This window comes from Ostrinia nubilalis, chromosome 13, assembly GCF_963855985.1.
Source record: "Ostrinia nubilalis chromosome 13, ilOstNubi1.1, whole genome shotgun sequence".
NCBI lineage: Eukaryota > Metazoa > Arthropoda > Insecta > Lepidoptera > Crambidae > Ostrinia > Ostrinia nubilalis.
Window position 1 is genome coordinate 13,736,532 of NC_087100.1, and position 18,163 is coordinate 13,754,694.

General features: G+C 38.3%; 1 protein-coding gene across 1 annotated transcript in view; it reads left to right on the plus strand.

The window, feature by feature from the left end:
• The window catches only part of LOC135077340 (GTP-binding protein REM 1), a 183,258-nt gene that overhangs the window by 56,630 nt on the left and 108,465 nt on the right, over positions 1-18,163 (plus strand). The window lies entirely within an intron of this gene.

Genomic DNA, 18,163 nt, shown 5'->3' on the forward strand with positions numbered 1-18,163 from the left:
ATTGAGATTTAAAGCCATAAGAAAAGGTACGTAAGTTTTGATTTATGGTGGGGGGAACAATGAGGGTTTTCGCGTATGAAAAATCCGCCAGATGGCAATACGTAGACGCAAGGTCCAAATGCTGCATGATTGGTTATTTTTGACATGATATTGAAAGATATGTCAAAATCCACCAATCACGCAGCAGTCAGACCCCACATCCACGTCCCGCCATCTAGTTACAAAATATTATAAGCCTACTGGTCTTATAATATTTTGTAACTTTCACATGGAATGAATTATAAAACAACGATTTTAAATATCATTCTCATAACACAAATGTACGCTTATGATACAAAAATCGTTTTCCAACTACTGAATGTAAATAGATAGGTATATCGAAATAATTTATTCTCAGAACAAGGTAAGCTTCAGCAATTATTCAGTGAATAATAAAAATGTTATGAAGGTAATAAACTCACCGGTTCTTTTTCCGATCCAAAATGTTTTTCGAAGTGGAACCAATTTGGTACTTACAACTTTATTAACCCCTTTTTATTATCCTTATAAAACCATTAACCTTTAACCCAAGTTTCATTTTGTCCTGCCTCTTTATAAATATCATACGCAACTTCACCTTTGTGAAATGACCCGCTACGGCCGTAGTACGCAAGTGTCGGCCTCCGTAGCGCGTAGCGGCTACGACATAGATACTACGTCACTCGTAGACAGCTACGTCATCGTAGCTTGGAACGGGCGCGAGGTTACGCGGTAAATTCGTTCTACGTGAAAAAAGTTTTAAAATATGTCCTAAGTATACGCAATTCAAACGCGTAATTTTAAACTGTATTTCAAATTGGTTAAGTTTTGTAATGAATGACGCAAGAAGTTTGGAAAAAAATATAAAATATGGAATTTCCCTTCTTCTTCTCGTGTCGACAACAAACCTATACAGTGTCAGCCCAAAACTCCGCTACAAAGAGTGACGTTTTCCTACAGCTTTGATTTAAAAGTCTTATTTTTGCTAGTTCAACAATTTTTATTTAACTACATTGTACAAAATAACCTCTAACTTAAAGTTAAGCGTTTTTATCTTTTATTTATGCGATAAACCAACATTTAATTTAACGCAAGTCAGCGTATATTAGGGTCAAAACCCAACGGTTTACCCATCTTAAGTTAAAGTGAACCGACGGGCCGTCGGAGCACGTAAGAAACCTCTCGAGCATGAAAACCGATTAGCATAACGGTTAGTGTTCCGAGGTCTGAATTAACATAATTTTGTAAGAAAATCCAACTTTATTTTAGATAGGTCCTGATTGATGTTTCGGTCTAAAAATGCGTCAAAACTCAATTTAAACAGAAGTATTTTGACTGGTATGTTGTTAAGTAGGTAACAAAAATTAAACTTAATTTTAAGTGAGCATGTAAACACAGAATTTAGTAGCAAGTTGCAAGTTAACTTGCAACATGTGTTTACATGCAATTTAATCACTTAAAATTAAGTTAAAATTTAATTTCCTACTTAGCAACTTAATACGTGTAATCAGCCTTAAGCTTGTTCTCTAACATTTTACCATAAATAACTTTAACCGTGACTATAACGGTAACCGGCGTATTTTGTATGCAGTTTGACAGATTTTCGACGTTTGTTAAAGTCAAATTAAGATGGTGCAACCTAGCCTAATATTGTAGTCCGAACGACAGCACATAAGACTATACATTTTTGATTCAAATACGCCTCTAACTACATAAGATACCATGGTGTTTACCTTGACGAACTGTCGTTTGTACAAAAAACTAATAACTAACACGATTCAACATCATTCTTAAGTATAATAATCATCATTCTTGGATAATTTATAAAAAAAACACATTTTATTTTATGTAATTTTTAATGCTACATAAATTGGTACATGAGACAAACTTAATACCATAAGGCCTTCTCTACCAGTTTACCTTGGTGTCTTCTATTCTAATTTTGTGTCCGTAATAACAGTAGACACATTACAAATACATCTCTTATAATTATTACTCTTTCATCTTGTATTAAAATAACACAACTAAAAAATATTCGCAGACTAAAAAACATCTATCAACCTAAAATGTTAGCTTAAAAAACTACGAGCTTTTTCCGGAAAGCATAATAGGCTGATGATATCTCTCGTAAAAGCTGGCGTAACCGGAATGGAATGACGCGGGCGTGGCTCACAAAAGCTCTCGTAGGGTTGCCAGGTCCAAAAACACAAAAGCCGGACTCTGTGCTTCATTTGGCCGGACACTTTACCCTAAGGGCTATATTTCACCGGGACACCATGGCGGCGCAACCAGTCGCCGCTACCAACAAAATGTATGCAGCTTTGCGCAACCAAACGGACACCAGGTGAGTAACTCTCTATAGAGCTGTATACATTTTGTTGGTAGCCGGCGACTGGTTGCGCCGCCATGGTGTCCCGGTAAAATATAGCCTTAAAAGCCGGACATTAGTGTCATAGCTCACAAGTGAGTACTATCATCATCGGTTGCCTAACATTCTGATGCGTGCGCTTCATATCTGTGGCTCGACTTTCGCCTGGCGTGGCAGCCAAATAAAAAGCCTAACAAACCCGGACAGATTTTGAAAATTATAAATAACTTGAAAAAATCGAACTGCCTAAGGCGGGAATTTTTTTTTTTTTTTTTTTTTTTATGTGATAGGAGGCAAACGAGCAGACGGGAATTGAATTGAATTGAATTGAATTGCCTAAGGCGGGAATTGAACCCACGATTCAATTCCCGCCTTAGGCAGTTCGATTTTTTCAAGTTATTTATAATTTTCAAAATTAGTTTGAGATGCGACTCTTAACGCTAAAAATTAAATAAACCCAGACAGGCCGGACAAGACCGTAAAAACCCAAAGATGTCCGGCTAAATCCGGACACCTGGCAACCCTACTCTCGAGCTAATGGACCGCCTCCCACAATGCTTTCCACAGCTTAAATAGACGTTTGCGTGGAATATGCTATTTGTGATATTAATAGGGATAATGCTTGCTATAGACAACACTGAAGGAACGCCATTTGATTACCCTTTTTATCTACAACGGAGAAGATCTTGGTCTGTATTTTACCTGCAATTCATGATTAGGCATAAGGTAGAAGCGACGTCATTCAGTCAATTTAGTGGACTTAGGCTGAGTTGCACCACCTTATTTTAACCGTAACAATAACATTTTTGACGTTTGTCAAAGTTAAAGTAAGATGGTTTAACTTAGCCTTCGTTTGTTTCAGCCGAAAGACGTCCACTACTGGACAAAGGCCTCTCCCAAGGATTTCCACAAAGACCGGTCCTGCGCCGCCCGCATCCAGGCACCTCCCGTGGTCTTCACCAGATCGTCGGTCCACCTAGTGGTGGCCTGCCCATACTACGTCTTCCGGCTTTTACGTGTGATTTGCCAACAAATGGGTAGTTTAATGTAACTAATTATCCACTCTGCGTTCTAAGTATACAAGTACGACTACCCCTTATGTACTAAGGGGTAGTCGTACTTACTCTACAATACTGACGAAACAAATAAAATAACATGTACTCGTAAGTACAACAATTAAAACCGTAACCACAAATGTAACCGATTAAGGAACATTTTTCAATAAACGAGTAAATTGCATCGAGCTATCAATGCCTATACATTTTTAAATCAACAAACCAATGAACGATTCAATTGAACCACCGAAAGTTGTTGAAAACGAAAAACGAAACTACCGCTCGCTTTTCCCGATGGAACTGGATATTTTTCCATAAATTGAATGTTACTTTTTACGTTTTTGTGAACACAAACTTGTGAACCGTGACAACAAGTCATGTTAACTACGGGTAGTTTATTTTTGTATTTGAAATGTGAACGAACGAAATGTTTCATAATCTTAGGTATAAGTAATTATAATTAGGCCCGATTTGACCAAACTTTTATCCGGGAATAACTCCTGGTATAGCTGGCACATTGACAGTTTCAGTGTAGGAAATATATCAAAACTGACGAAATATTCTGAGATTAATATTACTCTTGTTTGTTCGAATCCACCCTTATTATAATAATGAAGTTAATACAGATTCAAAAGTTGTAATAAACTTTAAGATAGCACTGGCTTAACTCATTCACAATAGGTACTGTAGCTAGACGTAAATTAAAATGCGAGGGTTTATTTGTAGTACAAACTTATCTTATAAATGAACTGTATTTAAGCTATTATAACGATACTAACACATTGCTGAGCTTTCAAATTACAGATTCATTTTAAGTCCTATTTTTATATTTCTCATTTAATCTACTTTAATGGCTCAAACTCCAAACTAAACAACGATCAACTCCACAGTAATCTTCCGCCTATTTTCAACGCCAAAGAATATGCCCTAGAGCTTTCAAAACAGTCTGTCTATCTACCCACAGCCAGTTTTCAATGCAAAAAGCTAGATCGCCTCCGGTCCCACCCACATTTATTTCCATCTCCAATTTCCGGGAGTTCCCCGTTGCATATGACACACGCCTCAAAGTTAACGGAGTCTAGATGTCTGTATTTTTATGTTATTTTGTGTCCAATTGAAAGAAACCTTTACAGTTCGCGAGGCCTAAGCCGAGCTTTGCATTTGTGAGTGCACATGGATAGTGTAGGTGTGACAGTTTATATTACCGCTTTTTGGCAATCGGTCTGAGGCGCAAGTCCGTCGCGGACGCGGATCTGTCACACTTTACTTTTTGTACTGGTAGCAGCGCGACTAGTAGGTACTTATTTTGTTTTTGTGTTCAATTTTTCCATACATTTTTGCGATTTTTTCAAAAGTTTTTGTGTGACTCTACTTTTGGTGATAACTCGCACAAATGCAAAGCTCAGCTTACGCCTCGAAACTATACAAAATGTAACGTATATTGACCAAAAGAAACACTGACACGTTTTTTTGCGCCATGGGATTTTTAAAACATAATTTTAGAACTTATTTGATGTGAAAATTAATTAGTGTTCTTTCTTTCTTTCTTTGATCTAGTATGACGGGGATATAAACGTGAAATTGATCAAAGCATACACTTCCTTCTGGATCTAATTATAGAAACCCTACATGAATACTAAAGGAAATTAGAGGAGAAAATTGCTTATCCTGATTTATTTACAAATGATGAAAAGTTTTATTTAACCTTTAAGTAGGTATATAAAACACATGTACAATTGTACAGTGGAGTTAAAGTTTGTAATGTGAGTTTGTTTGTGGTTTCACTTCACCATTAGTAAGTTATTTTTATTCCTGAGCGGCATAGAGTATTGTACGAGTATTCATGGATGTCTGGATGTTTGTTACTCTTTCACGCAAAAAGTACTGAACGGATTTTGATGAAACTTTACAGCATTATTGTTTATAACCCAGAATAACATATAGGCTATAATTTATGACGATCTGTGACAAACTAAATTTCACGGGGGTGAAGCCGTGGGCAAAAGCTAGCTACTAATAGTCCAGTTAGCTTCTCGTACTAAGCTAAATATGCTTGTGTTACGAGTGGGCTCACCACAATAGTCGAGCGGCGGCGGCGTTCGAACCCGCGTTCCTCGGATGTGGAATCGGCTAACCCACCCATGGTTCTTCCAGCCTCACGGCGTACGATCCGAATCTCGGGAGAGCGCACGGGTACTTGCTCTGGGCTCTTTTCCCCGTGCGCTTTGCTTGACTCCCTACAAATGTCTCTGATCCATGTCCCTTCTCATAGTCAATTCTCCCCCTTCTGCGGCTTGACACCACAAATACGGTACTTCGCGTCGGGCTGCTATCGTTGATAAATGTCATCACTTCTTCTCATAACTTCGCCTGATTGTGTGCCAGGAGTGCGCGGACTCGCGCAGCGCGATCCAGTTACTGCGACTACTCGTGAGGTTCTGGTGGTGGAATCGGCTATTCCGACCCGTTCCCCGTTCGGCTATCGTGGCTACTTCTATATTATATGTACATCTTTCTTTGACAGACAATATTCACACGGGAGAAGCCGTGGGTAAAACCTAGTTTATAATGTGAAAAAAACATTAAAATTATCTGCGCAATGAATTTCAGCTCGTGGACATTATCGTCGCCGAACAATATGCCTACTTTAAGGCCATTCGTTCATAAACGCTTGTCATTTTACATTCAAAAGAGGCATATAAATTGAAGCACGGACTCTACACATCAAGTATACTTTGTGGCACCTTATTTCATTGTTGTAATAAGGTTGAATTTTCAACAAAAATGTAAACTCAATGTGACTGAATACCTTTTCCCACGTAAATACGTATTTGAAATCATTTTATGTGCGAATTTTATGTATTACAATGAAAAAGTGGACATTTATTTTTATGCTTCCTGCGTTATGCCCATTATTGTGAATTAGTACATACTTACTTTGATTTGAAATTTTATTTGACTTGATTTCATCTGACTGTTTTCCGCTGTCGACATCCAGACCCCTTCCATCACCGGGGAACCAGACGCAGGTTAGCGTACCATCCCTACATTGTCGACATTCCACCAGCTCGCACTAAGCGTTTCGATAACTCTTTTATAATGCGAACAGCTAGGGACTGGAATTCGCTGCCTGCTGCTGTCTTTCCTGAACACTACAATCCGGGCATTTTCAAGACGAGAGTGAATAGGCACTTACAGGGCATATTATGTCTACCATCCTAGACTGCATCTCACTTAACATCAGGTGCGATTCCGGTCAAAAACCTGCCTTGTCATGCATAAAAAAATTGTGAATAAATATTATGTAACCAGCAGGCAAGTGCAGTAATTTGTAAAATTATATTAAAGTTCAGATTCTACTTAATACAAAAGTCACAATTTTATACTTACCTATAACCCTAACTTAACAAGTATGTATATGAATAACTAGCGGCCGCCCGCGACTTCGTACGCGTGGATCCCGTTTTACCCCCTTAGGGGTGGAGTTTCGTAAAATCCTTTCTTAGCGGATGCCTACGTCATAACATCTACCTGCATGTCAAATTTCAGCCCGATCCGTCCAGTGGTTTGGGCTGTGCGTTGATAGATCACTATGTCAGTCAGTCAGTCAGTCAGTCACCTTTGAGTTAAGTATTCGAGGTATCACACTAACATTTGTGACGTACATTCGAGTTTGCAACCGTCTCGCACAGAGAGTATCGTATCGTTGAACTGCCAAACTAGAGAAGCCAACGGCAAACTTTTGAGCAATATTAAAATTCATTTTCGACGTAGACAACGCGCACGCAGTGACAACGGCTCACTGAGCCGGCGATATTGAGGTGCGGCTTAGCTGCTTCGAATCGCGCAAAGAGGCTTAAATGTCAGGGAGCCTCAGCTTTGTTCGCGAGCTTACAAAAGCTGATGGTTTTGCGATGGTTTCTCGAGTGTCCAAATTAGGATGTAAGGCTAAGTACTTTTGATCATTGAGATAGTTTGGTCTTTGGAGTGTGTTTAATGAGATTTAGCTGGATAATTTTCATTCCGGTATAATTTCACTGGATCTTGATTGTAAAAGGTAACTTCAGCGTGTAGTTAACTGGAATGACTAATTTCGAAATATGAAGAAAGGAGTTTTGCCATAAATTAATTTGTCAAACTCAAAATTCAAGAATATTGACTAATTGAAACAAAGTCTCCATCATATTACCCTACATTTTGATGCTGATTGAATTTTAAACAGAATGACGTAGCTAGGTATGACAATTAGGTACGTTGCATTTTAATTATAAGGAAAGTACTGAAAATGATTAGAACCACACGCAACGATGCCAATTTCTATATCTTGTAAGCTGCAAAGATCAAGCACTGTCGTGCACAACCAATTTATGAGGAGGGTTCCTGCATTTAAACCGAAATTCGCATTTAGTACGCGCGGAGCCCCAGACTGCCACTTTGATGTGCCGAGCCAAAACTTTTGTAGATCCGCCAAATCACCCTTTACCGCGACCAAATTTGCTAAGCCAATGGAATAGTTCTAACAACCCAATCGCAAATATTGAAACGAACCTTATAAATGATTCGAAGTTGGTTAATTGCAAAGATGAAAGCGCCATCTGTGCTCTCCCACGGCAATCTAGCCGTCCGTAAGCCCCAAATAATTCGTTCCGGGGATAAACACCGGCTTGCCCCGGGGCAAATTGATTAATTAATGTCTGGTCGCACCACGACGCTTTGGTGCGTCTGTTTTACTTTTAATCCAACAAATATATTTTTGTTTAGAAGTGATTCTACCAGATAAAGATATTTGTAAGTATCTTTCCTTCCATTATCTGAGTTGTAATTGGACCTTGCAAGCTTGTTATTTTGTTTTCAATTATCAGTGGTCGGTAGTTTTCCTTGTGTAAGCAACCTTATCCCATGGCAATTAAGTGTACCTAGAGGGTTTGAAATCGCAGTTTCAAAAATGTTCATCAGAGAGCGCTGGTGCCCGTTCTCTGTTTAATGTGTAGTCCTTAAATGGCCTCTTACGATACTCACTTACAAAATTATAACTGAAAAAGAGTAACTAAAGAGTAAGAGTAAGAAAATTATAACTTTCCTTTTCATACGAACTGTAATAGCTGTTTAATTATTCGTCTCTGAAAAAGATCAATCTTTTAAACTGCGATCTCCAACCCGCCTGCCAAGCGTGGAGATTATGGCAAAACCTTCCACTATAGTGGAGGAGGCTCATAGTCCAGCAGTGGACTGTAAAGGGCTGTTGATGATGATGATGATGAATATTACTCCAAAACAATGCCCTTAATGACTTAACGAGTAAACTTACGGGATAAACATTCGCCCTTTGGGGCATCCTGGATCCAAATAAGGGCGCTGGTCCAGACGGTATCCCACCAAGGTTCCTCAGAGAATGTGCTGACGAGCTAAGCCTCCCACTTCTGCTCCTATACAACAAATCATTAGTAACTGGTTTCCCAGAATACTGGAAATCAGCGCATGTGGTACCCATACACAAATCAGGAGACAAAGACAATATAGAAAATTATAGACCCATTAGTATTTTGTCTGCCATGGCAAAGCTTTTCGAATCAGTTGTCTTTGATCATATTTATAATCAAGTAAAACCTTATATCTCTGATTCACAACACGGCTTCGTTCAGCAACGGTCAACAGTTAGTAATTTACTTGAATATTCCACTTTTATATCTGGCGTTCTGGACCGTGGAGGTCAGGTGGATGCAGTTTACACGGACTTCAAAAAAGCATTCGACAAGGTTAATCACATAATATTAGTGACGAAGTTGTCGGCGTATGGCTTCCATGGAGACCTGCTTCGTTGGCTGCAATCGTATCTTGAAAATAGAACTCAATTAGTGGCACTTAAAGGGTATCTTTCTGAACCAGCAGCAGTAACATCAGGCGTCCCTCAGGGATCTCATCTGGGCCCATTATTGTTTGTGATTCACATAAACGACCTTGTAGAAAATCTATCCACCCCTTGCTTGTTGTACGCCGATGACTTAAAGCTTTTCAACTCGATCACCAGTACCAGAGACTGTGAAGCAATGCAGAGAGATCTTGAAGCGGTTGCGGTTTGGTGTGAGTCGAATCGAATGTTCCTCAATATAAAAAAATGTTTTGCCATGTCTTTCACTCTAAAGAAGCGAAAAATACACTATGATTACAGGATAGACCATCAAATACTGGATCGGAGCAACGTGACAAGGGATTTGGGTATATATTTTGATGACACACTCTCCTTTCGCTCTCATTACGACCATATAACCAAGAAAGCACTACATTTACTAGGTTTCATCTCTAGAAACACGAAGGGTTTTAGAAACCCAAGAAGTTTCCTTACACTTTACTTCAGCCTAGTTAGAAGCACACTAGAGTACGGTTCAGTTGTATGGTCTCCTCACTATGCTATTCACCGCAACAGACTTGAAAATGTCCAAAAGAAAGCTCTCAAAATCTTAAGCTACCGACAAGGAGTCAGCAGACAATGCCGTTCATATGAGGATCGCTTACGTAAATATAACGTGGTGCCACTTCATATCCGCAGAAATGAACAAGAGCTCATTTGTCTCCACAAAATACTGCACTCCCACATATACTCTCCCAAATTGTTAGGTAAACTTAGCTTTAGCACGAATCACAATCCCCGCAGGCCTAAAACCTTCTCAATTTCTCTTCAACGTAAAAACGTCTCATACTACCAGCCTCTTCTTAGAATGTGCCGATTGTACAATGAACTTGCATTCTTGGATGATAGTCACCTGGATATCTTCGACCAAAGGAAGCATTCATTTAAGAAACATGTCAAAGATGCCCTCAGCCAAGCTACCCATGACTCGTCATAAATAATGTTGAGGAACTCTTTGTTTTGTTTACTCTGCAGTTTATTAACACTTTCCGATTTATTTACCTATATATATATTTTTTTGTACCTAATGCATGTATGTATAACGAATCTGTGAAAACATATTTAGGGTTACATTTTAGTCTATATCTACATTTAAGTATTATTTAAACCATGTAAAGAATGTAATCTGTTTTGTTTTCCAAATAAATTAAATTAAATTAAATTAAATAGATTAATTCCCAGTTAGCGTGTCCGATCGACTGCTATTCGTTTAATGCTTTGATACCCAAAGTGGTCTATATTGATCCCTAAGGGCCGATTGTGATCTGCGAGTGGTGGAAAACAAATTGGACCTTGAAATGCAAATGGGAGTCTACTATAATGAACAAGGGGTTTACGTGAAAGGAATATTAACATTCCACCAGCTCGCACTAAGCGTTTCGATAGTAATGCGAACAGCTAGGGACTGGAATTCGCTGCCAGCTGCTTTCTTTTCTAAACACTACAGGGCAGATATGTACCATCCTAGACTACATCCCACTTAACACCAGGTGCGATTGCGGTCAAATACCTGCCTTGTCTTGCATAAAAATATAATAATAAATGACTAAGACAAAAATTTAATTGACGAAGTTAGTTTGTAAAAGATAAATGAGAATAGCAAATTAATTTTTCAATGAAAACTTATTTTATTTTATTTATTTATTTTATTTTATTTTTATTTTACAAGGAAAACAATACAGTGTTGAAACTTATTCGGGATATAACATTAATACTTACTTTGACTTGTTTAGTTATAGTTTCTTTTAAATGTCTATCTAAACGCGTGTTTTAATTTATTTTTACTAAACCCAAACGACTCTATTTTGGCACGAAAGTAGGTACTTTATCGTATTCTGTTTCTATTTCTTGTTTGTATTTTTTTAATAAGGCCTTTATAAGCCCTGATGTAGATAATATACATTTATCTATACTAATATTATAAATGCGAAAGTATCTCTGTCTGTCTGTCTGTATGGCTTTCACGCCTAAATCACTGAACCGATTTTGATGAAATTTGGCACAGAGATAGTTTGAGTCCCGAGAAAGAACATATGATAGTTTATATCCCGGTTTTTGAAACAGGGACGCGCGCGATAAAGTTTTTCTGTGACAGACAAAATTCCACGCGGGCGAAGCCGCGGGCGGAAAGCTAGTTTGAAATAATTAATACTTTTCATCCACACTTTTCACATATCAAACAATCCTGAATCTTCATCAGGAATAAAAACATAATAACTGGTCCATGAGTGAAAAGTTTTGATAAAATGGAACGCACCGTGTTTCAATAGTAACCAGTGAGATGTAAACCACTGATATGCCGTGGTCGACCGCAGTTGATAAATGCTTTCATGATACTTATTGTTGAACGGTTTAATTTATTGGTCAAAATTAGCAAGCATATACCCAATTGCAAGCTAAAAATGTTTGTGAAAGTTTTTGAAATTAATATGAAATTATTTGTCTGGGATTCGAGTAGGTAAATAGGATACAGTGCTATAATTATCATGTATATGTCAACGTGAAATTATGAACTCTGTCAGTTTATAATATAACGCGTTAGATTGTAAACTAACAGTGGGTTAGGTTAGGTTAGATTGTAATCACCGTCGGACGGGAACAGCTGTGTGCTTCCAGCTGTTCCTGTCGCCCCCCGTCCTGGGGGGCTTGTAGGGCCCGCCGTGTAGGCGGGCAATCGCCGGGAGGGGCTGTGGTAGAGAAGGCTTTGTCCGGAAACCCACAGTTTCCTCCCACTTATGGCGAGTGACGGAGCACCGGGGTCTTTTTAGTGGGTATGCCTCGTCCTTCTGACTTGGTGAGCCCCACATAACCTACCCTGTCCCCGCAGGGTAGGTATGCGATTCAACGCATTTTTTCCCCGCAAAAAAAAAAAGGTTAGATTGTAATTTAACTACGTCAGATTATAATCTGACAGAATTCACAATTTTACGGTGACAGATATAAATTTTAATTTTAAAGTACGACTTCACCCACGTGAATTTTAGTCCCTCGTCGAAAGTCTGCGTGCTTATAATAATGATAATAATAATTGCATAATAATAATAATATCACCTCTTAATAACTTACCTAAAACATAGGTACCTGCTTAATAAAGTGAATTTTATAATAGGTAGGTATACATTTTTAGATTCACATTTCAGAACGAAAATTTTTAGATCCTTACTTAGGTTGGGATGTTTAGTTTGCCATAAAAAATTCATCCGTTTTAAGTGTTTTAACAGTAAAAACCTTCATCCTTATTTTCTGTGCTAAAATTAATGAAAATTCCCCGTGAATACGCGACAATTACTTTGTCTGATATTCAGACAAAGTAACTTTTACATTTATAATATTAAAATATAGAAGTTCGGGTAAAGTTGTCCACGTTAAATTATTCAGTGTGTTTGCTACAAATTAGGATTTTGAAATTACTCTCTAAAATTATTAAGCTTTGCCGCTGACATAGCCCGACGGATCAGCAAGCTGAAGTGGCAGTGGGCAGGGCACATAGTACGCAGAACTGACGGCCGATGGGGCAGCAAGGTTCTGGAATGGAGGCCACGTACCGGAAAACGCAGCGTGGGACGTCCACCCACAAGATGGACCGACGACCTGATAAAGGTAGCGGGAAGGCGCTGGATGCAGGCCGCTACCAACCGTGCGATGTGGAAGTCATTGGGGGAGGCCTATGTTCAGCAGTGGACGTCCTGTGGCTGAAATGATGATGATGATGATGATAATTATGTTGGTTTCATTGAATTAATATTAGTAGTAGCAATATTATTATTTAGTCTGTGTTATACGAAAAAAGATGTTTAAATTCTTTATCTATTGTACAGAAGTAAAGTTTGTGTGTTTGTACATATATTTGTTAAATTGTAAGGGGTAATCTCGGGATCTACAGAACCGATTTTAAAAATTCTTTCACCAATAGAAAGCCACATTATTGCTGAGTGTCAAAGGTTATATAAAAAACCGAAAAAAAAAACGAAAAATAATACGCAAGCGAAGCCGCGGGCGGAAAGCTAGTTTTTTATACACACGCTTTTTTCAGGGCACTTGAACACGTCCCAAACAGTGCCCTACCATTACTTCAAGAGAACATATTGTCTGAAGATAAGAAAAAGGGCACAATATATTGTCCCCATTAAACTAGCAATCTGGCGGTGGTGTTCTATGGTGTCTCTATACCTTCTTTAAAAGTATAGTGATTCTTAAGGCATGTAATGTTCTTTTTCCAGCTGAAACTGGATAAGAACTATTGTATGTCCTTTCCCGGGACTCAAGGACTTGTTGTGTTCCAGCAGTTAGAGGTAAGATAGCCAGTTCGTCTGTGGTTGAGGATTCCGGGTGAAACTCGCTTCTACCTTCGGCCTGATTATCATTTACCATCAGGTAAGATACAGGCCAAGAGCTTCCTCGTTGTGGATAAAAAAAAAGCTATCTCTATACCAAATTCCATCAAAATCGGGTCAGTGGTTAAGGCATGAAAGCGTAACAGACAGACATAACATGAAGTTACTTTCCATTTATATAAATAGGGATAAATATTGCTTTGCTATATAATATTTGGTGGTATTGTTATTGTTTGTAGATATTTAGTTCCGAATTGAGATATATGATCGGTGAACGGTAATACAACACCCAAACCACATAGCCTAGAGCGTCATCAGTTTACGCTGTGAACACGTATCTATGTGTTACACAGCCGTATAGTCTACCGAACCAATTAATGTGTGTTTGCAGCTTCACTAATGACTACATATTTGGTTACCATGCTGTAGATTTTTAACAATAATAATAAATTAAATGCATGTAGAAATTTCAGGTTTTACTTTAAAGGAACCCGGTTGGTAGCGGCTGCGTCCAGCGCTTTCCTGCTACCTTTATGATGTCGTCGCTCCACCTTGTGGGTGGACGTCCCACGCTACCAACCGCGTTACATGGAAAGCGTTGGGGGAGGCCTATGTTCAGCAGTGGACGTCCTATGGCTGAGATGATGATGATGATGTCTTTAAAGGAAAACAGAGAAATATTTGCCCATCTGCCTACCTTCAGAATGTTATTAAGGAGAAACTTGGTGACCTTTACTTTTAAAAAGACGAGGTTTCCGCGCAAATAATGAACAAAATAAATCCATGGGTGTGTAGACGTCGGCAAGTATTAGATACATTCAATACTATACAGATAACTACTCTATAATGAACACAGCCTTAACGCTAAGAAAGGTCGAGATCTTCGGATCCAATTAAAGATATTTTTGTCTGGTACAGACCCCGGATATTGCTTAGCCTTCATAAGAATATATATAGAAACGAGTGGTTCGATTAAGTAGGTATTCAATACGGGACTGTTCCCGGGAGATGGGAATACGTTCCCACCACTGCAACTCCTGTATAGCCAGGATCTACAGCTTGACCGCCAATAAAACTCAACCAGCGAAGGTCAAGTTTGACCCGGGGGAAATTAAACTGTCATTGAACCCGCAACGAAATTAATCTGAAGTATTCAATAGTAGGCTGACAAAAGTGACTGAGTTTCTTCGCCACTTCTTCTCAGCACCAACCGATGTTGTCCCGAAGTGGAGGTAGTGTAAGCTATATTTGGGACGTGTAGTGCCCTGAAGAGAACCTAAATACCTACTAATAAAAGTTTTGAATTGGAAAAAAGTTCGTTTAAGCCAAATAAATTCGTTGAAAAAAGTAACTTCGAATAATTTTGTTTTTTCAACGACGTGGTTGGAAATGCATTATTCAAAGGCCAATTCGACATTCCAATAACATCATAAAATAAACAATTGAACGATGAAACCCTTCGAATGCGCCCCTCCGTTCGGTGTTTAAAAATTTGATTGTTCAAAACATACCATTGTTTTTTTTTATCCATCATTTTCTTCAATCGTAAAAAGGTGAAATCTTAGGCTGGGTTGCACCATCTTACTCCAAAAATCTGTCATACTCCATACAAAAAACACCGGTTATCGTTAAAGTTACGGTCATAGTTAAGTGGTGCAACTCAGCCTAAATCGAATAAATAATTCCTATTCACCCCTCACTATTCCCATCTTCCATCGACAATTCTTATTACAAGCAGGATCATGGTTCCGTTATTAATTTTGCTATAATTGGCAGAGGTTTACTGGCCGCGGTTCCCGTAATAACTAATTATCTGTTAATTTCCATCAATGATCCTTCGTACCGGTATTAATAGCTTATTACGATTCCTTTATAATGCTTTGTCATAATAAAACCTAAAGGTAGAGACTTTTAACGATTGATTATATTATTATTTCATTTTGAAAAGTTAATTCAGATTTCAATTTAAATCTCGTGTTGGAAATGGCATCACAATATATTATTTAACCTATTACCTATTATATAACCTAACGGATAATGGATGGACATGGACAGGCATTCGCTGAAAACCAGCGTCGAGGCGCGCGTATGCACCACGCGTGTCTCGATTAATGCTGAGCCTTTTTGGCACAAAATACCGACATAATTATTTTATTTGTACATATATCTTAAGTCTGTTATTTATTTTGTGTCAAATAAAGATTTCTATTTTCTAAAGATTTTCTTTTTTTTTAATAACTTGTGCCAGAAAACGGACGACCAACATCTGGCTCAAAATGTCTAATTTGAAAGAGCCCTCAAATCTTCATTAATTCACAAATTTTTCGTAGAAGCTATCTAGCTTAATCTTAATATCATTACTAATCTACCCTCTACAAAAACCTTTGAAATTCATCAAAATTTCTATTTTCAACGAGGTATCCAGCAGCAATTCTCCGTACCCTTGTTTCAATAGAACAAAACTTGCTCTGCTCAACACTAAATACCCCCCTCCCCCCTTACCCACTTACTGACACGTAAGTGCGCACTTAACTGAACTTGCTTTACCTGCATTCAATTTGAACGTAGCGTTCTGTAGCGTAGAACGTAACTACTAGACTAAGAGCTAGTAAACGCCAGACCTACGTCATTTCATAAAAGCTGAAAGCTGGTCAGCGTATGCTCCCAATACAGGATATACCTAATGTTGGTGAATTATGAAGTTTGGGTCATCGTGGCTTTGGCAGCTACCCTAAAAATACTGTCTGGCAAGGAGTTGGAACTGTCAAAACTGTTTGGCTGATGGGGAAACTACTTCTAATTATTGCCCAATTTTGTCAGCGTATGACAAACTTTCAGCTTTTATAAAATGACGTAGGTCTGGCGTTCACTAACTCTTAGTCTATACGCTTCAGTTAAAGTCAGGGAATTGAGAACTTTATGGCAGAGAGAGTTTTTAGAGTAGATCAGATCAGACTATGTAGTTGAAATATTTCGATAGTATGAAAGTTTTAAGTAGATCAGTGTGTGTACCATGATGCCCGTATTCACAAATAATGCTTGCTTAAGTGAGCATGTTGAACGCACAGCGTTGAATACTGCTCTGTGATTGATTCATGTCACCCTGTGCGTCCATGCGCACTGTGAGACCTTATAGTAATGTTTGTATGGAAGTGCGCACATTACACCGATTTGGTATCAGTCGATTCTTCATACAAATTAAAATCGGGCCCAACTATCGGCCGACAAAAAGTCGGTGGTCTGCGCCTAGTCTAATAGTAATTAAGCACCGTGTTAATGCAGTCTGAACCAGCCATCGATCCTATTGTCATAGTTTACTAATAATAGATAATCGCCCTGAGCGGGATTATAATATTATATTACCTGCTAATCAGATGATTGGTATTTGATATTATTATTCAGGTCAACCCATTGAATTTCGATATAATCTACTTTATGTAAAGTTATGACATAACCAGCTTATATATTTGCCATTTTGGTTCAAATAATTAATTTAATATTTTTTCTAAGGGCTGATTTTTCAATCGACAGATAACTGACTGAAGAATAAGTTCGGAAACACTGACAGTTTCAGTGTACCTACCATGAGTCTACGTTAGGTGTGCTCGCTAGCGAGTACGTCAAAAATCTCTATGAAGATTTTGTTTCTTGAAAGTAGCCGCTAGGGGCGCTGCACAATATGTCATACAATTAAATGTCATTTTTTTACGCCGTCGCTAGCGAGCACACCTAACGTAAACTCATGGTAAGCACACAGTATTGGAAATATATTATGTAAAAATGACAAGTTTATTTCTCAGTGTTAAAAGATATTGATGATTGAATAAGCTCTAAATTATTTAATCTGGTGTACCAAATAAATTATTTCTTTAAATACTTCTTTCAACCATCATGATATCATAACGTGATACAGTAACTCGAAATCATAATTAAAGAATTATGTTATGACCAAGACCAATTTCGTTCCCACATTGTGCTCGCTAAGAATCACAAAACGAAGCACATTTTGTCGTAAGACGTTCATTAATACGACGATATTTCACAAGAAAAGGATAAAACTACCAATAAATGTCCAATCAACTCCGTGTGATTAAAAATCTTCTCGTACTTATATGGTTTCCGGGATAAGGCAGAACGTATTTCTTCGCCTTAAGGGTGAAGACAATGTCCTGTAGGATATTAGGGGGAATGAGTCTATTCCCCCCTTGGAATAGGTATTGAGAACGTTTAAAGGTGAAATCACATCATAATTTTGAATAATTCTTGGTTTATGTTGTTAAAAACGTTGTCTGATTGAATATAGCTAAAGGGGGATTTCAGAGAGTTATGCTATTTTTGGCACGTTAACCTGAAATAGGTTATAAACATCGTCAATATCCGAACGGCGAATGTGTGTGACTAGCCGACTCGTTATCCGAGGAATGCTGATTCGATTCCCGTCGCCGAATCGCTCGACTATTTTGGTGAACCCTCGCGTAAC